The 19,700-nt window shown below is 40.0% G+C and overlaps 1 protein-coding gene across 1 annotated transcript in view; it reads left to right on the top strand.

Annotated features, from left to right (window-relative positions):
* Positions 1–1,500: 1,500 nt before the first annotated feature.
* Positions 1,501–19,700, top strand: part of NCAPD2 (non-SMC condensin I complex subunit D2) — a 1,714,408-nt gene continuing 1,696,208 nt past the window's right edge. Inside the window, exon 1 of the mRNA XM_044079588.1 lies at positions 1,501–1,646. The gene's annotated coding sequence lies outside the window, so the exon portion shown is untranslated. The remainder of the gene's footprint in view (positions 1,647–19,700) is intronic.

Below are 19,700 nucleotides of genomic sequence, written 5' to 3'. Positions count from 1 at the left end.
CCTCCATGTCTCTTTTCATGTAGTCCAGGGAGGTACATCTCAGGTCATTCACACCCACATGTACAATGACAGTCATATTTGTACCTGTTGCTGAGGGAACTGAGTGCACACGTTTTGTGGCGGATCCTGGCACCTGACTGTTATCTCCTTATTCAACCTAGTGAGTGGGACATCAGTGTGCCTCACTATCGAGTCACCTATGACTAGCGTGTTGGGCATGCTGTTCTGCCTCAGGGGCTTTAGTTCAGTGGCACACTGTTTAGGAGAGTTATGTGTCTCGTGATTAGTGTTGTGTTCTGGTGGTCCAGTGCGTTTCTGCCTTGGAGGTCTCTGCTGTTTAGACTTTTATTGAGAGCCTCCACGAAGGAGGGTGTGTGGTTTGTGTCTTTAAGAGTCTATGTTCCTCATTGTTCCACATTGAAAGGGTCCGTCACACATTCAATGTTAAGAATTTTTTTAACCGATATCCATTTTAAATAATACCAAATCATATTAATTCATCCAAAGAACATTTTGTAAGTACAGTGCAACATGTTTTAAATCTTATGAACTTCTTCGTTGAAGTTGTTAGTAAGCTGTTAGTAAGTGTTCCACATTTTACCAAATTGTTCCACATTCTGGATATGGAAGGTTGACAGGTCTGGGTTCATCAACCACAAGTTTGTTGGGGAATGCAATGATAGCAAGATATCTTATTTTTAATTTGAGTAAATGTTCTTTAATAACTTCATTTTAAATGAATAGTATTTGTTGTTTATTATTTAAAACAGGGTACAAGAATAATTTACACTTTCAGAAATATTTATTCCGCAAAGTTCCAAGTGTCATACGCTTAGTCCAAAAAATCAAACACTGTAAGAAGCTTTCCATCGTGTTTTCTCAGTGTAATAACTATGCAAAAATATTCCCCAGATCTGGAACAATATGAACCTAGTAATAGTATTAACGTTTATTAAACTTAAACAGTAATAAAATACGAGGCTGTCTACTCGAAGTTTACGAGACCGCTTCCTTGTTTCCAAATCAGTGGGAGATGGACAGCCAACTTTCTTCTCTTACAAAGAGTATTACATGAAAATACAAACAACATACGATGCTGATTAAGGACAAACTCAAACTAGAAAGTAATCGCAAAACAAATATCATACAGTCACGGTCAGTCTCTTAATTACAAGCTATTTTCCGAGCAGGTAGAAATGCGTTTACCATTGATGGGAAATTAACAACAGTTAAAAAAAAAACTTTTCGACTTGGTTTCTTCTCCTCGGATACTTTTACAGAAATGGGAAAAATTGTACTGCATCTTGACAGGAAAGAAGTGCTAATACTCCAATTCTGATTGACTGCGCATATGAAGGCGGCACTTACTTTAATTGTGATTGGTAAAATAAATGCTTCCGGCTTCACAAACTCCTCGTTAACTGCGTGAATTAGTCAGCTACCGCCCCTACTTCTACAGCTAGTAACAATTGGCTCATTTCAGCCGGCTGTGGCCTATGGATTGGTCCTTTGAAAGGGGCGGTACTTGAATTCAAACCGTGAGCGGCTAGTATTCATCGGCACTATAGTGATTATAGTTCTACGTTATAAGGATTGACGAAAGAAGTAACTTTTTGTGTAAAAAGTTGGCTCTTGTAATTTGTGAGGTAAGAAGTAAGTTTTTCATAGTAAGGATGAATACAGAATGCTTCTTGACTGTGTACTATGTTTAAAGAAACGTAGTGTGGAAGAAAAAGGCCTGCTTTCAGTTGCCACCTCTTAGATTGTTTCTGTAAATTAGCTTAGCAACTGGTGCGGTTTGCCGTTCCTCTATAGTAATATAATTAATTATTTTTGGTGGTTCAAAAAGCAAACTTTATTGGTTTTGGAATTAGTTTACTGTAGCTGTCCTCCTGCAGTGGCATAAGTTGACATCTACGTTGTAGGACAGCACCTTTATAGTTAGCATTGCATTTTCCTGTTAATTCAGTTTATAAAGGGGAGGACTTAAAACCGCTTTTCAAACCCTTCACCCTTGTGAAATTAACTGGACATTCAGTTTGCCATCATTGACTGGGGAGCTGTCCCGGAATAGGAGCACTTCATTGTAAATTATATGTAGTTACTCTAATGTTGAAGCCAATTTTATATTACATGTACCTCTCCTAGCCCTACTCTTATTCGGGCTTAATTTTCTACATTCACTTTTTATTAGTGAAGCATCACTTATGTATGTATGTATGCTACCTTTAGAAGTAATGTAGGAATTATTTTATGTGTAATGTCCTTCCTGAGTAGCTTGCTTCTGTCAGTACATGATTTTTACTGTTAATTTACTTCTTGTAAGTGCTGTTGTTGAGAATTGTAGAGTACACAGATATAACGATTCGAGCTTGCCTTGGTAGCTGATGGTCTTTAATCTGGTGACCTTTTTAGTTAGGAACTTTTGTAGTCTTTTTAGGTGTGTGAAGTGTTTGAGTAGATAAATACTTAAAAGGAGTATTATTATTCTGAAAAGGGGTATTTTATTTGGTAGCTTGGTTATGGCAGAGTACACGAGTAATGTATTTTGACCTTGATAATCTACCTTTTTATTTATATGGCTAGAATAGGGTTTCCATACTACTATTACACCATCTTCAAAAGTGCAAAGCTCTGTGATAACTGTTGGAAATGGGGTGCTGTCTAAAGTGTAAGCTGATGTTGAAACATACTAATAAAATTGATGACAGTGGTCCCTCTCCACAAAGGTGGTGCCTCAACGGATCCTGGAAACTATCGCCCCATAAGTCTCACTAGCTTGGTCTGCAAAGCTATGGAAAGGATCATCATGGACCTTATAAATAAAGATATTGGGGACCTGCAGACACTGGATCCTACCCAGTTCGCCTTTAAGGGCAGATCCTGCCTCTTAAACCTGGTCAATTTCTTTGAAACGGTCACCAAGGCCATTGACAAGGGGAAGGTGGTCCACACAGCCTACCTGGACCTCGCAAAAGCCTTTGATACAATACCCCACTCGGGCATTATAGATAAGCTCACCAGCTTAAATATAAACCCCTATGTCACTAGATGGGTTGCAAACTGGCTCAAGGACAGAACCCACATGGTTAGAATAGCTGGAGCCATGTCAGACTCCAAACCAGTTACAAGTGGCGTCCCACAAGGCTCAGTCTTGGGACCTCTCTTGTTCGGTATATATTTCTCGGAGGTACAGGCCAACATGGAAGGACTGTGGCTGACCAAGTTCGCAGATGACTGCAAACTGTGCACCATAATAGACTCTCCAGCTGACACAAGCATCCTCCAAAAGGGCCTCATAGAAACAGACAACTGGTGCCAGAGCCATGGCCTCAAGCTAAACGCCAAAAAGTGTATAGTCATCCCCTTTGGCAAAAACAAAGTGCCCACAAATTACCACATAGGTGGTAATCCATTAAGTATAGAAGAAGTAATTAGGGACCTGGGGACCCAAGTTGATAGCAATCTCTCATTTGACAACCACGTGGCCAAAGTGGTTAGAAAAACATTTTATATAGCCCAGCTAATCCTGAAGGGATTCACATCTAGATCAGGGGAGGTCATCGTGCCTCTTTACTCATCCCTCATCAGGCCCATAATTGAGTACAATGCCCCTTTTGGGATGTACCTTACCAGACACCTGCAGCAACTGGAAAGACCCCAAAAGTACCTCACCAAGAGGATCAAGGGGCTCAAACAGATGCCGTATGCTGCCCGGTTAAAGAAACTCCAGCTCTACTCAGTGGCATACCGCCTGCTCAGAGGCGATCTGTGCCTGACTTATAAAGCCATGTCCAACCCGGAATTAATGGACATGCTGCACCTCAGAAAATCCAAATCCCATCGAGCTACGTGCTCGAGGGACTTAAACCTCAGCACTGAAATAAATAGGACATGCTGGAGGGACAGATTCATAACCCAGAGGCTCCCTTCAATCTGGAATAAAATCCCAGTCCAGGTTAGGCAGAGTCCCTCATTGACTCTCTTCAAGAGGAATCTTGATGAGTGGATGGGAGATCGTAGGTTTACCCCAGGTATCACTTCTGTGCCACTGTTAGACAGAAGCGCAGTATACTAACCTCGAAAAAGGGCATAGCAAAATTAATTTAAAATGGGTGGCGAAAGCCATACACACTCTGGCTAGGCTTATAAATACCCTAGGGCAGATAGCCTAGTATGAACCTATGACATTACTCCGTTTTGGATTTAATTTAAGCATGTTTCTAATGGGTCTGTGTCTACTTCACATGACTGAAAACTCAAAATGTTGAATTTCATTTGACTGAGACCACAATACTTAATTTTCAAAATACTGGAAACTCATTTGGCAGAATCTCATTGTACTGAATTTTAAGCCATAGACATGATGTGGGTTTCTCTTCTCCTGTGACTTGCTTGTGAGAAAAAGAATTACTGTAACTTAAAGTGCTGACTCATGATGTGGGTATATCTCTACATTTTTACGGGAAGTATCTCAAGTAATATGGTAGATGTTTTGAGCATTCCCAGCAGTAGTGACAGTGTGTAGAGTACTGTAAGGTAAGTAAAAGGTATATGCCCATCACCCCACTGTAGTGCAGTCTTGGAGTTTGGTTTTATAACCAACCTAGTTTGGTTTTATATTGTCTGTTTTTTGTGTGTAAGTAAGTAGTTTTAAGTTCTGAAAAGTGGTAGTCATTAGTGTTGTAAGTGTGCATGTCTATGGCTTAAAATTTAGTATTTTGAAATTCAGCATTGTAAGCTTTCAGTATGAGATTTAGTCAAATGAGTTTTCAGTATTTTGAAAATTAGGTATTGTGGTCTCATTCAAATGAAATTCAGTATTTTGAGTTTTCGGTCATGTGAAGTAGAAGAGGCTGCAGTGGTGCAGCGGTTAGTGTTGTCACCTCACATCAAGATGTTTTCCCATTCGATTCTTGGCTGGCGCACCTTCTGTGTGGAGTCTGCATGTCCTCCCCGTGGTTGAGTGACGTTAAAGACATGTAGGTAGATTCGTGTGTGAATGGGTGTGCCTTCTTCTAAGGTTGGGCGTCGGGCTGACAACTCGGCACTGTAAAAATCCACTGCCAATCATCAGCGGACCGGAGTTCTGCTGTGGCGACCCCTAACCTGGAAAAGCCGAAAGACCTTACTTTTACTAGTCATGTGAAGTAGACCGTTTCTAACACAGCACCGATTACTATAATCTGTAGGAACATGGTATCAGATGATTGAATTGTAATACCCAGCTTAGTCATTGGGAAACTTATTTTAGCCATGTATCTGGGTTAATGGTTTGGAGATTTGAAAAGCTGATGCCAAAAATAATAGGTCCTAGTACTGAGCCCTAAGGAGTGCCACCTAAGCACTTTTTTTGCTTTTTGATTACACACTTGCTGCCCTAACTTGCATGTGCTTTATCTGGCAGCCCATCTGCTATCCATTTTACAAAACTGGTCTACATTTAGAGGTTTAAACTTCTTTTATGTACTGCTTGGGGAGCAATGGCAAAGACCTTAGTATGAACTGCATAAATGCCATCTACACCTCAGAGACGCTTCCTAAATCAAGTAGACATGATTTCTCTTTGAGAAAGGTATGTTGGTGGGTGTGGGTACTTTTTCTTCCCCAGAGCTTATGACATCAGCAGTAATGCATGTCATGATTTTGTAAATTTAGGCTTTTTAAGTGATGGGTATATTGTGTCTAGGACTGGAGGTGGCGGCCCCCTTTATGGAGTGGAATAACAATAGTGATTTTTCCATACCTCTGAAACCTACTCTGTGGCTTTACTTGCGCAGCTTTCAGAGGAGTACAGAGAGGACATGTCTAGTACTGCTTAAATTACCATTTGTTTTTGTTTCCGGAGTCCATACATCGGGTATTTTTAGCTGTAGACAGTGTAGTTACAATATGTCCCATAGTATGTATGTCCCCTCTCCCCTTACTCTTGCCCTCTGACTTCAGCTTCATCTTCAAAAGAATGCAACTTCTCTAGCTTCCTTACAGTTGCACCGCTAATTCTAACCCCTTAGCCAATACCCATATGTCATTGCTAGGACACTATGTATCCACTACACTTTTCTCTCTCCACCTCTACTCTTGCTCTGTACTTAAGCTCCTTACTCCTGCTGCTTTCCTTACTTAACTTGTTATCCAATTTCCCATCTCTGTCTCCTCTCCTGCTACTATACTCCCTGCTATTAGACTGCATTATTATTATATTAATATATTAGTCCACCTGCATGTTTGTGATGTAATAGCCAGGTGTTACTTGTGTAAATGTCTGTGATCTGCACATTGAGTCTGGAGATACAGAATTTTATTCAGTTTTTGGACTTGTGTGATTTCTGAATGGCAATAAAGTTTACATTGACTTTACTATCCCCCGGATTCTCAAAAGTTTGCACCGAGTGGAAGATTGGTGCAGGAGCTCAAGCAGGCAATATGTCTGCCGTGCAATCCACGAACAGCCTGCAGGGGCATGCATGAGAGGTCCTGCACCGGATGAAGCCCTTGTATGCAAATCATCCCATTTGCAGAAGAAATCTATGCAAATGAGGTGATTTTGCAATCCAGGAAGCTTGCAACAGTCCGTGCAAAACTAGTGCTAACTGCAGAAATGTACTCTTAGTAAAAGAGCTGTGGAACTCCCTATGCTGTGGAACAAAATCCCGGTACATGTGAGGCAGAGCACCTCTCTGGTCTTGTTCAAGAGGAATCTTGACCAATGGATGGGAGATTGCAGATATACCCCAGGGATTACTTCAGCGTCACTGCTTGACAGAGGCACAGCAAAATGATAGGCATAGTTTTTATTCAAACTAAAGGGGTGGCGAAAGCCACATAACTATGGGCTAGGCTTATAAATGCCCTTGGGCAGATAGCCTAGTATGAACCTATGAACCTAAGAGTACATTTCTGCAAAATCCAAAACGGAGCTATGACAGCTCCAAATAAAGGCTGCAGATCATGTAGTAAGCATGCCATTGGCAAAGTATAAGGCCATTGGCATTGCAAACAATACAAAAAATCAACCTTTACTGTTTTGTAGCCGATCTCAGCTGTTTAAGCATAGGGCAGCGGCAAGCAAACGGGATCGGGGGGAAAATAACAAAATGAACCTAACTAAAATCAGTATTCTGCCATGCAAGTTAGTGGCAGGCAGAAGACAACCTTGGCCAGTGAGTAGGGGTTGCTAAGGGGGGGGGGGGCTCAGTGTGAGACACATAACTATGCATTAGCAGGCAATCCTTTGCAAATGAGGGGAAGGATAGTGAATCCCAGTTTACCCGAGCATGTGAGCCAGGTCCCAACAGTGTAAGAGTAGGAATAGCTTGATGCAAACCTAGAAGTTAGGTGACGACATGGGGGGGCATTCAGGCATACTGTAAGCAGATTGGAGCCCTGTGGCTCGGGTTTCCTTCTAGCTTAGCACAGCTAAGCTACAGGGGTGTGTTTAAACCTGCCTACCAGTCTTTACAAAGCCTAAGTGGGTGTGCGCACTGCACACCGGGTTGTACAGGAAGAAAAAATAAGTTAAACCAGTAAATAGCAGCAGTGTGCACAATTGAGCGCACTGTTTGCGTGGCGTGCCCCCGGGCTTAAATAGGAAGGGAAAACGGCAGTAGGAAGATGATCAAGGAGTAATTGCTTAGCTGGCAGGTGAAATGTATCGGAACCAGCCAGTTACACAGACAGCAGCCCAGCCCAGAACACTACTATAAACCATGCAAACACCTACCCCTCTGGTTTTTCCCACACTCTACACCACTGGTGTAAACAAGTGGGGAACTTTTAACACTCACAACAGCAAAATGTTAGGGGCTTCTATAGCTGTCATACATCAACTTGTGGAAGAGGCTGAGGGTGGTGAGGATGTGAATGCTGTCGACCAACCCACAGTGAGGAGACTGAGAAGAGTGTTCAGACCCAGGCTAACCTACCAAAGGCTACATCTGGAGGTAGTGGAGCGCTATAGGGTGGACAGGGACCTCCTACAGCAAATTGCTGAGCCGGCCACTCCTCGCACACAGAACTAACAGAGGGGAACCTATCCCAGGGGAATCCATCCCAGTGGATACCAAGGTATGTGTAGGCCTAAGAATACTAGCTACAGATACCTTCCAAAGTCAACTGGGGATATGATGGGGGTTTCACAGGCATCAGCATCCAGGGTACTCCAGTTCCTGGATGCCATGTCAGCACATGTCAATGAGCACGTATACTTCTCCCAACACCCGTGAGGCGTTGGCCAGCAATATGCGACTGTTCCACCAAATAGCAGAATTCCCTGAGGTAGTGGGTGCTATAGACTGCACGCACATATGCATCAAAGCACCACCCGGTGAGCGGGGTAGGGTCTACATCAACTGCTAGGGTTTCCCCTCCATCAACTACCAGGTTCTGTGCGATGCACAGGGCATAATAACGAATGTGTGTGCTGGCTGCCCTGGAAGCTGTCACGATTCCCACATCTGGCATTTGACGCAGCTGTACCAGAGATTTGCCAATGGGGACATCTCACACTGTCACCTAGTGGGGGATGCTGGATACACACTGGAGCCGTGGCTGACACCCATCAGAAATGCACACACTCTAAATAATAGACAACCTGTCTTCAAAGAATATAAGGGAAGAGATATACAAACTAAATGAGAAATATAGATCTGTCCAACATCATAAGACCAAGATTTATTTATTTATTTATTTATTTGCAGTTGGTTTACCAGGATAGTCCATTGGGCCATTTGAACCCGTTTTCAATGGAGTCCTGGGGAGAAAAGCTCCAATAGCACTCTAGGTTACAATAGTTTAAAGATTATATTTATACAAAGTGTGCAGTTTTGAACAAGACTTTTACAACTAATACAGCAAACATTGCAAGTAATACACACAAGTGATGAGGTTGGAGTTAAAACTGACTGGCAATGGAACATTGCATTATACATCAGAGAGGAATTTCTTCTTAGGAACATACAGTTCAAAGTTACAGTCTGATTCATTGTTTACAAAACGCATATAGTAGCAGCAGTCTGATGCAATATTTAACTAACATATAAGTACTGGAATAAAAGTATATGGAGAGATGAAGTAGAAGGAGAAAGTTTTAGAAGAGAATAAGATCGAGAGAGAAGTGAGAAAGAGAGAAAGAAGGAATCTAAGGTCTTGAATGAGGTGAAAAAGGGGTTTGTTTTCCATAGAAAGAATTGAACAGGAGTTTGATATCATTTGTTATGTGGGGAGAGAGCAGGAGCATTCCCATTTGGATATTAGGTGTGAGTGAAGAGATTTTTTAAAAGAGTAATGGTTAGAAGTAGTACGAATGGAAGGTGGTAGGGAGTTCCAGAGACGTGCTAAACCATAAGATAGAAGATTTCTGCCTGGTGGACGGGATGGTTTGTGCACTTCTATTAGATTTTGATTATTGGACCTTAGTACTCGATCAGGAAGGTACATCTTAAAGGTAGAAGAGAGTGAAGGACAGAGGGTGGGGTTAAAAATGAGCTTATGTACAAGAGTTAGTTGTGTATAGATGAGTTGATTTGGTAGTTCTAGCCATTTTAGTTTTTGGAGAGAAGGGCAGTGATGGGAGGATGACTTTTGGCTGGTAGCAAATTTGGCAATTTTGTTGTAGCAGGAGGAAAGTTGAGATTTAAGAGAGGATTGTAGGTTAGTGAGAAGAGGAGTTCCGTAGAGAAGGGAGGGGATAAGAAAGGAAGTAGAGAGAGTTACTTTAGTGGCAGGGGTAAGGTAGTTATTTTGTCGGTAGAGCATGCCTAGTTTTGATGGGTCTTTTTGATGTTTAGTTGAAAGTGGGAATGGAATTTAAGCTGGTTGTCAATTTGGACCCCAAGTAGTTTGGTCTCTGATACCAGTTCCAGAGGTATATTGTTTTGGCTAGTGATAGTGAAGGAGTTAAAGTTGAATGAGGTAGTTTTAGAGGGAGTAAATACCATTAGTTTGGTTTTAGAGGCATTTAATACAAGGTGGTTTCTTTTCATCCATTGCTCAGTGGTTGAAAAAGCTTCTTGAGTAAGTTTTAGGAGTACAGGGGTAGATGTGGCAGAGCAGATGATAGTTGAATCATCTGCATATTGGATGATATTTGAGAAAGGAATAGAGTTCTGGAAATCATTTATAAATATATTAAAAAGAAGGGGACCTAATATGGATCCTTGGGGACTCCGGTTGGGGTATTAAGAAATGAGGAGGTGGCCTTTTTCCATTTTACTGCTTGATATCGGTTAGATAAGTAGCTGGAGAACCAATTCAAGGAAAAAGGGGATAGGTTAAGTTTAGAGAGTTTAGTTAAAAGCAGGCTATGAGAGATAGTATCGAAGGCTTTAGAAAGGTCTAGTAGAAGGGTGGAAACAATAAGGCCAGAATCCCGGGCTTTATTAATAGTTTCAAGGAAGGAGAGAAGGGCAGTTATAGTACTATGATTTGGCCTGAATCCATGTTGTGTGGGTGTTAGAAGCTGATTATCTAAGAGGTGTGGAAGAAGTTGTTGTATGCATTTTTTTAAGAGTTTAGAGATAGGAGACAGGATAGCAATGGGATGGAAGTTGGTAACATTATTATTGTTGCCTCCTTTATGTAATGGTATAATGAAGGCCTTTTTCCAAATTTTGGGTACTATGCATTCCTGGATTGAACGGTTAATTAGAATACTAATGGGGTAGGTGACTGCTTCAGCGGCTAGACTGAGAAAATAAGCAGGGATATCATCTGGAGCATTAGAGCATGGTTTCAATTTCTGAAGGAGTTTTTTTATAGTAAAAGTGGGAACTGGTTTTAATGAGAAGGGAGGACACTGGGAAGTATGGGAAGGAGATGGAGAGGGGTGAGTGATAGTAGAAGAAGGGGTAAAGGATTGTGAGTTAGTGGGGGAGAGTGAAGGAGTGGTGGAAGAACAGGGAAGAATAATGGTAGAGGAGGGAGGAGGTGATGTGGAGATTGTGGTGGTATTAGAGAAAGAAGAAATAAGTTTAGAGATAGAGTCAATGAAAAAAGTGTTAAATTGGGTTGCTATGTCAGTGTCAATAGCATTTGGGTCAGGGGAGGGGGTGTCTAGTTTGCCGGGGTTAAGGAGAGTGGAGATACCTTTCCAGAATTTCTGAGGGTTAGTTTTGTTGTTGTTTTGTAGTGTGGAAAAAAAGTTTTGTCGGTCGGAAATGATGAGTTTTTTTACTTTGTTTCGAAGTGTTTTGTATTCAAGAAGGGTGAGGGGGGAACCTGTTTTTTAGGTAGAGAGCCCAGGCTTTATCTCTTTGCCTCATAATAGTTAGTGTGTTTTTAGTAAGCCAAGCGGCTGTTTTAGTTTTTATTCTCTTGGTCCTTATGGGAGCATGGTGGTCTAGGATTTTTAGGAATAAGGTGTTAAAGTGAGCAACTGCATTGTCGAGAGGTAATGTTTTTAGACATTGCCAGTTTATAGCTTTTAGGGAGTTAGTGAAGGATGTTGTGTTAAAGTTTTTTTGGTTACGTACGGTAATATAGTTGTGGGAACGATATAAGGATAGATGGAGTCTGTATGTAAAGATGGTCACTAAGAGGATCTGGAAGAGTACCCCTGTCAGAGAAGTATTGAGGATGTGAGACTAGAATCCAGTCCAAAATACTGCCACTGGAGGGGTTTTTTGAGGGATGTGTTATAGAGTTAATTAGTTGTGAAAAGTTGTAGAGGTTGATGTTGAGTGGATTTGTAGGAGATTGAATGGAAGCCCAGTTAATATTCACATCTCCTAGGATTATTGTTTCATTACTGATGTTGGTGGAGAGCCAGGAGAGGATGTGTTCAAGGGTAGAAATATTATCCCCAGGGGGGATGTAGAGGGAAGCTATACATATGTGCTTATGTTTGTTAATTTGAAGTATTGCAAGGAGTAGTTCGGCGTTTTTAAATGGTGGGATAGGCTTATTATAGGGAGTGACTGATAAGGAGGATGAGTATATGAGTGCTACTCCTCCCCCTTTTTTGTGGGATCTATCTTTTCTAATGATACAGTAATTTGGTGGTATAATTTCAGAGTCTTTTATGTGTGGTTTTAGCCAAGTTTCTGAGATGGATAGGATGTCAGGTTTATTATGATTTATCCAGGCATGGAGTTTTGGGATTTTATTAACTATGCTTTGAGAATTTAAAGAAGTAAGGAATATTGACTTGTTTGTGGTGGATGAATTGGATGGGCCAGGGTTGGGATGGATGTCACCTGATAGTAGACTGCAGATCAAATATGAGATTGAGTTAGAGAGGTAATGGCACAGTTTGGAGTATAGGTTGGATTCAGGTGAAATTAATAAGGGTTTGTTAGTTATTAGTGGGGTAGGAGATTTATATGAGGTAATAAGTTTATAGGGAAAAAGTAGGATGTTTTCTATAGGATAAAGGTGGGGGGAGATTGGGGTCCAAGGATGTGGGGGAGAGAAGGAAAGATGGTTAGTTACATGGAAGGAGTGTTGATGGTATGGAGTGTGGGGCTGGGTGAGGTAGTGAAGGTAGGATAGGTTGAGAAGTAAAAGCAATAGATAGGAGATCTGTGAGTGTTTAGATAACATGATGGAATAGGCTATTTAGAGGTACTATTTTTGTGTAGTGTTGGTAGTTACAGGAGAGAGGTATATATATAGAGAGTAGGTTGATAAAGGAGAAGGAGGGGTGAACAGTAAGTGAGGGATTAGTGTGGGTATGCTGGGGAGTGGTGGTGGAGAGGATGATAAGGCCTAATTGGATAGGTGTGATCTAATAGATGAGGAGGGTTGGAAAATTAGAGCGGGAAAAGGGAGTGGGTGTTGTTAGTGAGGAGGAGACTGATTGGTTTGGGAAGACAGTGGGTGTGGTTATGGTAGCATAAAGGTAGAGGTACTGGGGGCAGGGTAGGGGAGCGGAGTGAGCCCGCAGGGCGAACGGAGCGGGTAGAAACAAGGAGAGCAGGAGAAGAGCAGGAACAATCAGCAGATTGTGTAGTTGAAAGGTGAGTAGGGAAACATATAGTCAGAAGGATAGAGGTGGTAAAACTATGTGAGACAGAATAAACAGGAAAAGTTATAGTATACAGAGAGAATCAGTAGTGAGAGAAGTAGTCAGGACTAGTGGTAAGAGGCTGCCATCTAGTGGACAAATGGAGAAATGCAGCTTATAACCCACCTGGGCAGTCCCTGGACTAGATAGGCTGAGGGGAAATAGGAGCTAAATGTAAATCAGGGATCTGGATGTGGAGGGAGTGCAGAGATACAATAGAGAAGGGCTTGGCTGCTGGCTATTCAGGCAGGGGAGCACACTGAACACCTAGTTGGGCCTAAAACCAATAAAATTCACAATTTAGCAGCAGATGTACATACTTCCGTGAGTCCTTCTGGGAAAGCTGGTTCAGTACATATAGATTTACGTGGTTAAGCTGCAGGATGATCTGCTGGTAAAAACGGTTGGGCCAAGTGTTTAGCAGCAGATGTACATACTTCCTTGAGTCCTTCTGGGATAATCCGGTTCAGATAGATTGATTTACTTGGTTAAGCGGCAGGTTGAACTGCTGGTAAAAATGGTTGGGCCAAGTGTCCACCTGGGCGTATACAAAGTGGGTAGTTCAGGGTGGGACAGGATAGCTGAAGAGCAGGAGAAAAAGTTGAGAGAGGAATTGTAGATTAGTGATATAAAAACATGTTAACTTAAATAGTCAAAGTTTGCAGGTATCAAAATATAAAATGCAACAAACAATAATAAAAGTCACAGTATCACATGATCTGAAGACAAAACCTATAGGCCAGTAGTTTGTACCATCCAAGCAATGTCTGAAGAAAACAAGACAGATATGACCTTCATTACAGTGAACTAAAAATACATAAGTATAGTACACATTATACAAATGCTAGATGTAGGCAGGATGTACAGCAAAATCGATAATATGCATGTGCATATAAACCCCTACGAGACTAGAATACTGCACACTAAGGTATGGACCTTCAGTTGTAGTCAATTACAGAGGAGTACCACATAACCTGTATAGTTAGGAAAAAATAGGATCCAATGCCATATTAGCACTCCTAGGTGGACCTTTACCCTATTATTAGTAGGAAATCCCGTACAAGAGTTATATACCTATAAAGAGTTATAGTGGAAGATATAGTGGAAGTAGGAGCAGCTAAAGAGCCATAGGCAACTTCTGTTATTTACCCGACTCCCTAACCTGCGTTTTAGGCCAAACAAATTAATCCCACATAAAATAATTCGCCTTAAGTTCCAATAGTCTCCTATGCACCAATTATTCTAACATAAAAACTATAACAAATTAACATTTTGCAGAATTAAGACATCAGGATGGCAAAGGATCAGAAAAATATAGGTTTCTTGCTTATTCCGTAAATCCTAAACATCTATCAAACCTTAAGAGTAAGTCCAAAATATTAAATATAATTTATATTAAATACATTCTGCAAAAAAGAAAAGTACATAGTATACAAGATATATTAGAAGAGTTTAGATGTCACTTTCATGAAATTAATCAATCCACACAAATTCAAGCACAAGATAACAGGAGATTATATTAACAAGAATATATATAATAAACTAAACAAACAACAAATAGAAGTTATTGATAAACAAATTTATCAGATATACAAAGTCAAGTAAGCTTAAACTAAACAAACCTCCAGGTAACGGAATTATTCCTGAAATATATAAGATAATGCCCAAAATGGCTATTTCCTTACTATACAAAGTATATAATTCGGCTCAAAACGATATTACACCCCCATCCTGGAAATATACATTTATATCCCCTATTTTTTAAAGTCAAAGACCCAAAATTCTTTTCCTCATACAGACCAGTATCTTTACTAAATATCTTTTTTTTTTTTTAATAAGATGTTTATGAATATATTCTCAAAGATTGAAGAAATTCTTATCCCACTTAATAGACTAAGACCAGGCAGGATTTATAACTAACAGAAGTACTTCTGATAATCTAAAAGGAACCCTAGCTATTATAGATGTCTCACAAAGGAAGAAAAGGAACTTATCTTTAATTAGTCTTGATATTAATGCGGCCTTAGATCCAATCTATTTACTCTTTTGGAATGCTTATATTTATCGCATTCATTTTATTAGTCTTCTAAAACATGTATATGAAGAAACCTATGCATATATCAAAATAGGGTCATATATTTACAATAAAATATCTATTACAAAAGGCACCAAACAAGGATGTCCTCTCTCTCCTCTATTTACTTTGATCATGGAACCCTGGGCAAATGAAATAGAGGGTTTGGAAATGGATAAAGACAATATAGCCAAAATCCAGCTGTTTGTGGATGATGATCTTATCACCACAAAGGGAAATGACTCCTCATTCATGTCATTATATGAATCGATTAAAACGTTTCAAATGATGTCCGGTATATCATTCAATGACAAAACAAAAATTCTACCTATATATCCTAATAAAGAAAATTAAAAAAAGGATGATGGGAAATAATACATATCACATTGCTAATGCAGATCAAATCACATATCTTGGAATCATTCTTGCCAAAGGCATTAAATCAGTAATTCAATTAACTATAACAAATGTTTACAAAATATCCAAGAATTATTTTCAGAATGGAATACAATAATATTTACTACCGAAGAAAGACTAACCATTATAAAAGTAATTCTACCTAAAATCTTATAATACAAATCATTCAAATTCTACCCTCAAAAAGGTTTATAAATAAACTAAACACTTTAATACTAAGGTTCTTTTGGTCACAAAAAAAACTAGAATTACTACTAATCAACATACTAACAGCTGGAAGAATGGTGGAATAGCTTTCCCAGATGTAAATCTCTATTCGATTTCTGCTATAATTGGATCAATTTCTCAGCTCTTAGATATAACCTATTTAGCTAAATGGAAATCTTTATGGGAAGTATCAGCCATGAAACTTATAACAAGACCAACAAATCAACTAGAATTCATACACACCTTTTATATGGATCTTAAAAGAAAATTTTATCACACATACTAATCCTAATCATACTGCCAGTTACATACATAATATTATAATTAACTGTGTGTGTGTGTGTGTGTGTGTGTGTGTGTGTGTGTGTGTGTGTGTGTGTGTGTGTGTATGTATATATGTATATATGTATATATGTATATATATGTATATATATGTATATATATATATATATATATATATATATATGTATATATATATGTATATATATATGTATATATATGTATATGTATATATATGTATGTATATATGTATATATATATATATATATATATATATATATATATATATATATATATATATATATATATATATATATATATATATATATATATATATAATATATTAAAATAAAGTACTTTATATTTATTTCCTATAGCATATACACAAGAGACTTTTGTTACCTCAGGTATTAACAACATTTCTCAACTGAAAAACAATGAACTCAAATACTGGTTCCAGCAACTTATGAATACAAGACTAGTTAAATGGATCATATTATACAGGAATATAAACTTAATTCCTCATGGTTAGATATACAAACACTTGTACTATATCTTGATAATAAGCTGAAACTAGCTTCACCAACTAGCAAATATGACACCAAGATATTATTATAATTTCTTCAATCAGCATTGTTACACCAGCATACATATTCAGGTAGTCTCTCCTTTTATTTATAGACTTTTAAGAAAATAAACATTTTCTTGCGTACATAACCACTGGAGTTATTATAGTTTAATTACTCATAATTCCCCAAGTGAGCAAGATAATGCTACAATCAGCTGGGAAAACATAACTTTCTCTGAAATGGAAGATTTACACATGATTCATGAATAGATCCTTTTATACACCACAAATGGACAAAATTAATAAACAGAACATCTGTAATAGATGCAACTCTAATGTAGATATTAACTGGGCATATATGTTTTTTGACTGTCCAACCTTAAATATCTTTTGGAATAGTAAATGACTTTTTTACAAGCACTTTTTCAGACAACTTCATATTGAATAAATCATTAATCATATTTAATACACCTGTTCCACAATGTTAGGAAAACCAAATACTTATTACTATGGACTATATTGGCAGTGGCTAGAAAGATCATAACAAAAATTGGATTTCAAAACATCCTTCTACATTATCTGAGTTTACTAATTTATTAAAAGAAGTTAAGTCGTTTACAGAGAACCATAACCTCTAGAAAGACATATGAACATCATTTATGGGTTAACTTGCAAAATATGTTGGAAAAAAATGATAATTTTGCATAAAGGTAATTGACTTTCCTTGTCATTCATGAGAACAAGTTACAAAAGGAAGGTTATAGTGTATGGTAATGTATAAATACTGGATGTCTATGGTACATACTTTAGTTTGTTTGCTATATTCATATTTAAATGCTATAAATGTGATCTATTTGTAAATTATCTTGTATGTCTATGCGATTTGTTTTCATTATAATCAAAATCAATAAAACTGTTAAAAAAAATGCGCACACACACTTGAACAGGAACTCCATAATAAGGCACACGCACAAACAAGAATCCTAATAGAGTGTGCGTTTGGGATGTTCAAATCACGGTTCCGGTGCCTGGACACATCTGGTGAAGCCTTGCAGTACTCACCAGCTACATGTACCCAAATTGTCCTTGTATGTGCCATGCTACACAATATGATCCTGTGGAAACAGCTGCAGCAGGAACAGCATGGGGTAGGGGGACACAGCACCTCACCATTGCCAAGGCCTGCACAGGCACAGAGTGACTCAGAGGAGGAACAACCTGAGCCTGTCCCAGTAGGCAGAAGGAGGCATTCCCAGTATGGCCTGGCCTTGACAAAGAGGCAATGCATAGCACATATACTGATACTGGAGGGACCCAGGGAATAACACCTCTCTCTGACTGTCACATACAGTAAAAGGGATGCCAAACATTACACTACCTGTGCCTAACCATGTAAAGGGAGTGTACTATGTGCATCCGACATGGGCAGCCCTGCAGCACCACCCTCAGTAATGGGACACCCACAAGGTAAGTGACTCACATGCCAGTCTGGGGGGGGGGTCACATACCCAACAACAGTCACAGCTAGCAGGGGAGGTGTAGACAAAACGCAAACAAATGCTGTGCTATGGCCTCTGAATGAGGCCTATGGGTAACCCCCCCCCCCCAGGCCTACACAGACAGACTACAGCAGGCCAGGCAGTGGGATGTCAGTTGTGAAGCCTAGGAAGTCAAACTAATATGTAGGTAATTAAAAGCTAAGATCTGTAGTACACTGGTATGCCTCTAGCCAGCACGATAGGTAAGACTACAGACTGAAATGGAGTACCTGACATACCAGTACAGTCCTAGCAAATGTGTACAAGTGTCAGGTGTGCCCCCCATCCTACATAGACATACAGTAACTGTCAGGTGTGCCCTCCCAATCCTGTGTAGAAATGGTCAGGTGTGCCCCCCCCCCCATCCTACATAGAAATATAGTAACAGTCCGGTGTGCCCCCCCCCCCCCCCGCTATGCAGAAATGTAATAAGTCCATGCCAAATGATTGACGGATACCCTGCAGAGACAGCATGTTGCCTGTCGGTGTACAACACAAAGGTCAGCACTGCAGTACAAACTACCTGGACTTGACCGACACATAGGTTCATAGGTTCATACTAGGCTATCTGCCCAAGGGCATTTATAAGCCTAGCCCATAGTTATGTGGCTTTCGCCACCCCTTTAGTTTGAATAAAAACTATGCCTATCATTTTTCTGTGCCTCTGTCAAGCAGTGACACTGAAGTAATCCCTGGGGTATATCTGCGATCTCCCATCCATTGGTCAAGATTCCTCTTGAACAAGGCCAGCGAGGTGCTCTGCCTCACATGTACTGGGATTTTGTTCCACAGCATAGGGAGTCTCTGGGTGATGAATCTGTCCCTCCAGCACGTTCTATTTATAACCGTGTCAAGTTTTAAGTCTCCCGCCCTTGTGGTTCTGAGGGATCTAGATTTTTTGAGGTGAAGCATATTCATCAAATCTGGGTTTGACATGGCCTTATATGTCAGGCACAGGTCACCTCTGAGCAAGCGGTATGAGACTGAATAAAGCTGGAGTTCTTTCAGTCGGGCAGCATAAGACATATTTTTGAGACCCTTTATCCTTTTGGTGAGGAACTTTTGGGGCCTTTCAAGCTGCATCAGGTGTCTGGTCAGATACATTCGAACGGGCATTGTACTCAATCATAGGTCTAATGAGTGATGAGTACAGGGGACGATGACCTCCCTTGATCTAGATGTGAATCCCTTCATGATCAGGTGGGCGATATAGAAGGTTTTCCTAACTACTTTAGCAACATGAGTGTCAAACGAAGACTACTGTCAACTTGGGTCCCCAGATCCCTGATGACTTTTCTGTGCTCAGTGGATTGTCACCTATATGGTAGCTAGGGGTAACCTTGTTTTTCCCGAAGGGTATGACTATGCATTTTTGGCGTTTAACTTCAGGCCATGGCTCTGGCACCAGTTATCCGTTTCTGTGAGGCCCTTCTGGAGGATATCTGTGTCAGATGTGTTTTCGACTATGGCCCAGTTTGCAGTCATCTGCAAACTTTGTCAGCCATAACCCTCCTGTGTTTGCTTGTACTTCAGAAAAGTAGATGCCGAACAAGAGTGGACCCAGGACTGAGCCCTGTGGGACACCACTTGTGACAGGCTTTGAGTCTGACATGG

Source organism: Protopterus annectens, chromosome 8.part0 (assembly GCF_019279795.1).
Source record: "Protopterus annectens isolate FY-2018-M chromosome 8.part0, PAN1.0, whole genome shotgun sequence".
Lineage (NCBI taxonomy): Eukaryota > Metazoa > Chordata > Ceratodontiformes > Protopteridae > Protopterus > Protopterus annectens.
Note: the sequence above shows the minus strand (reverse complement) of the source record. Positions and strands in the feature narration are given on the sequence as shown.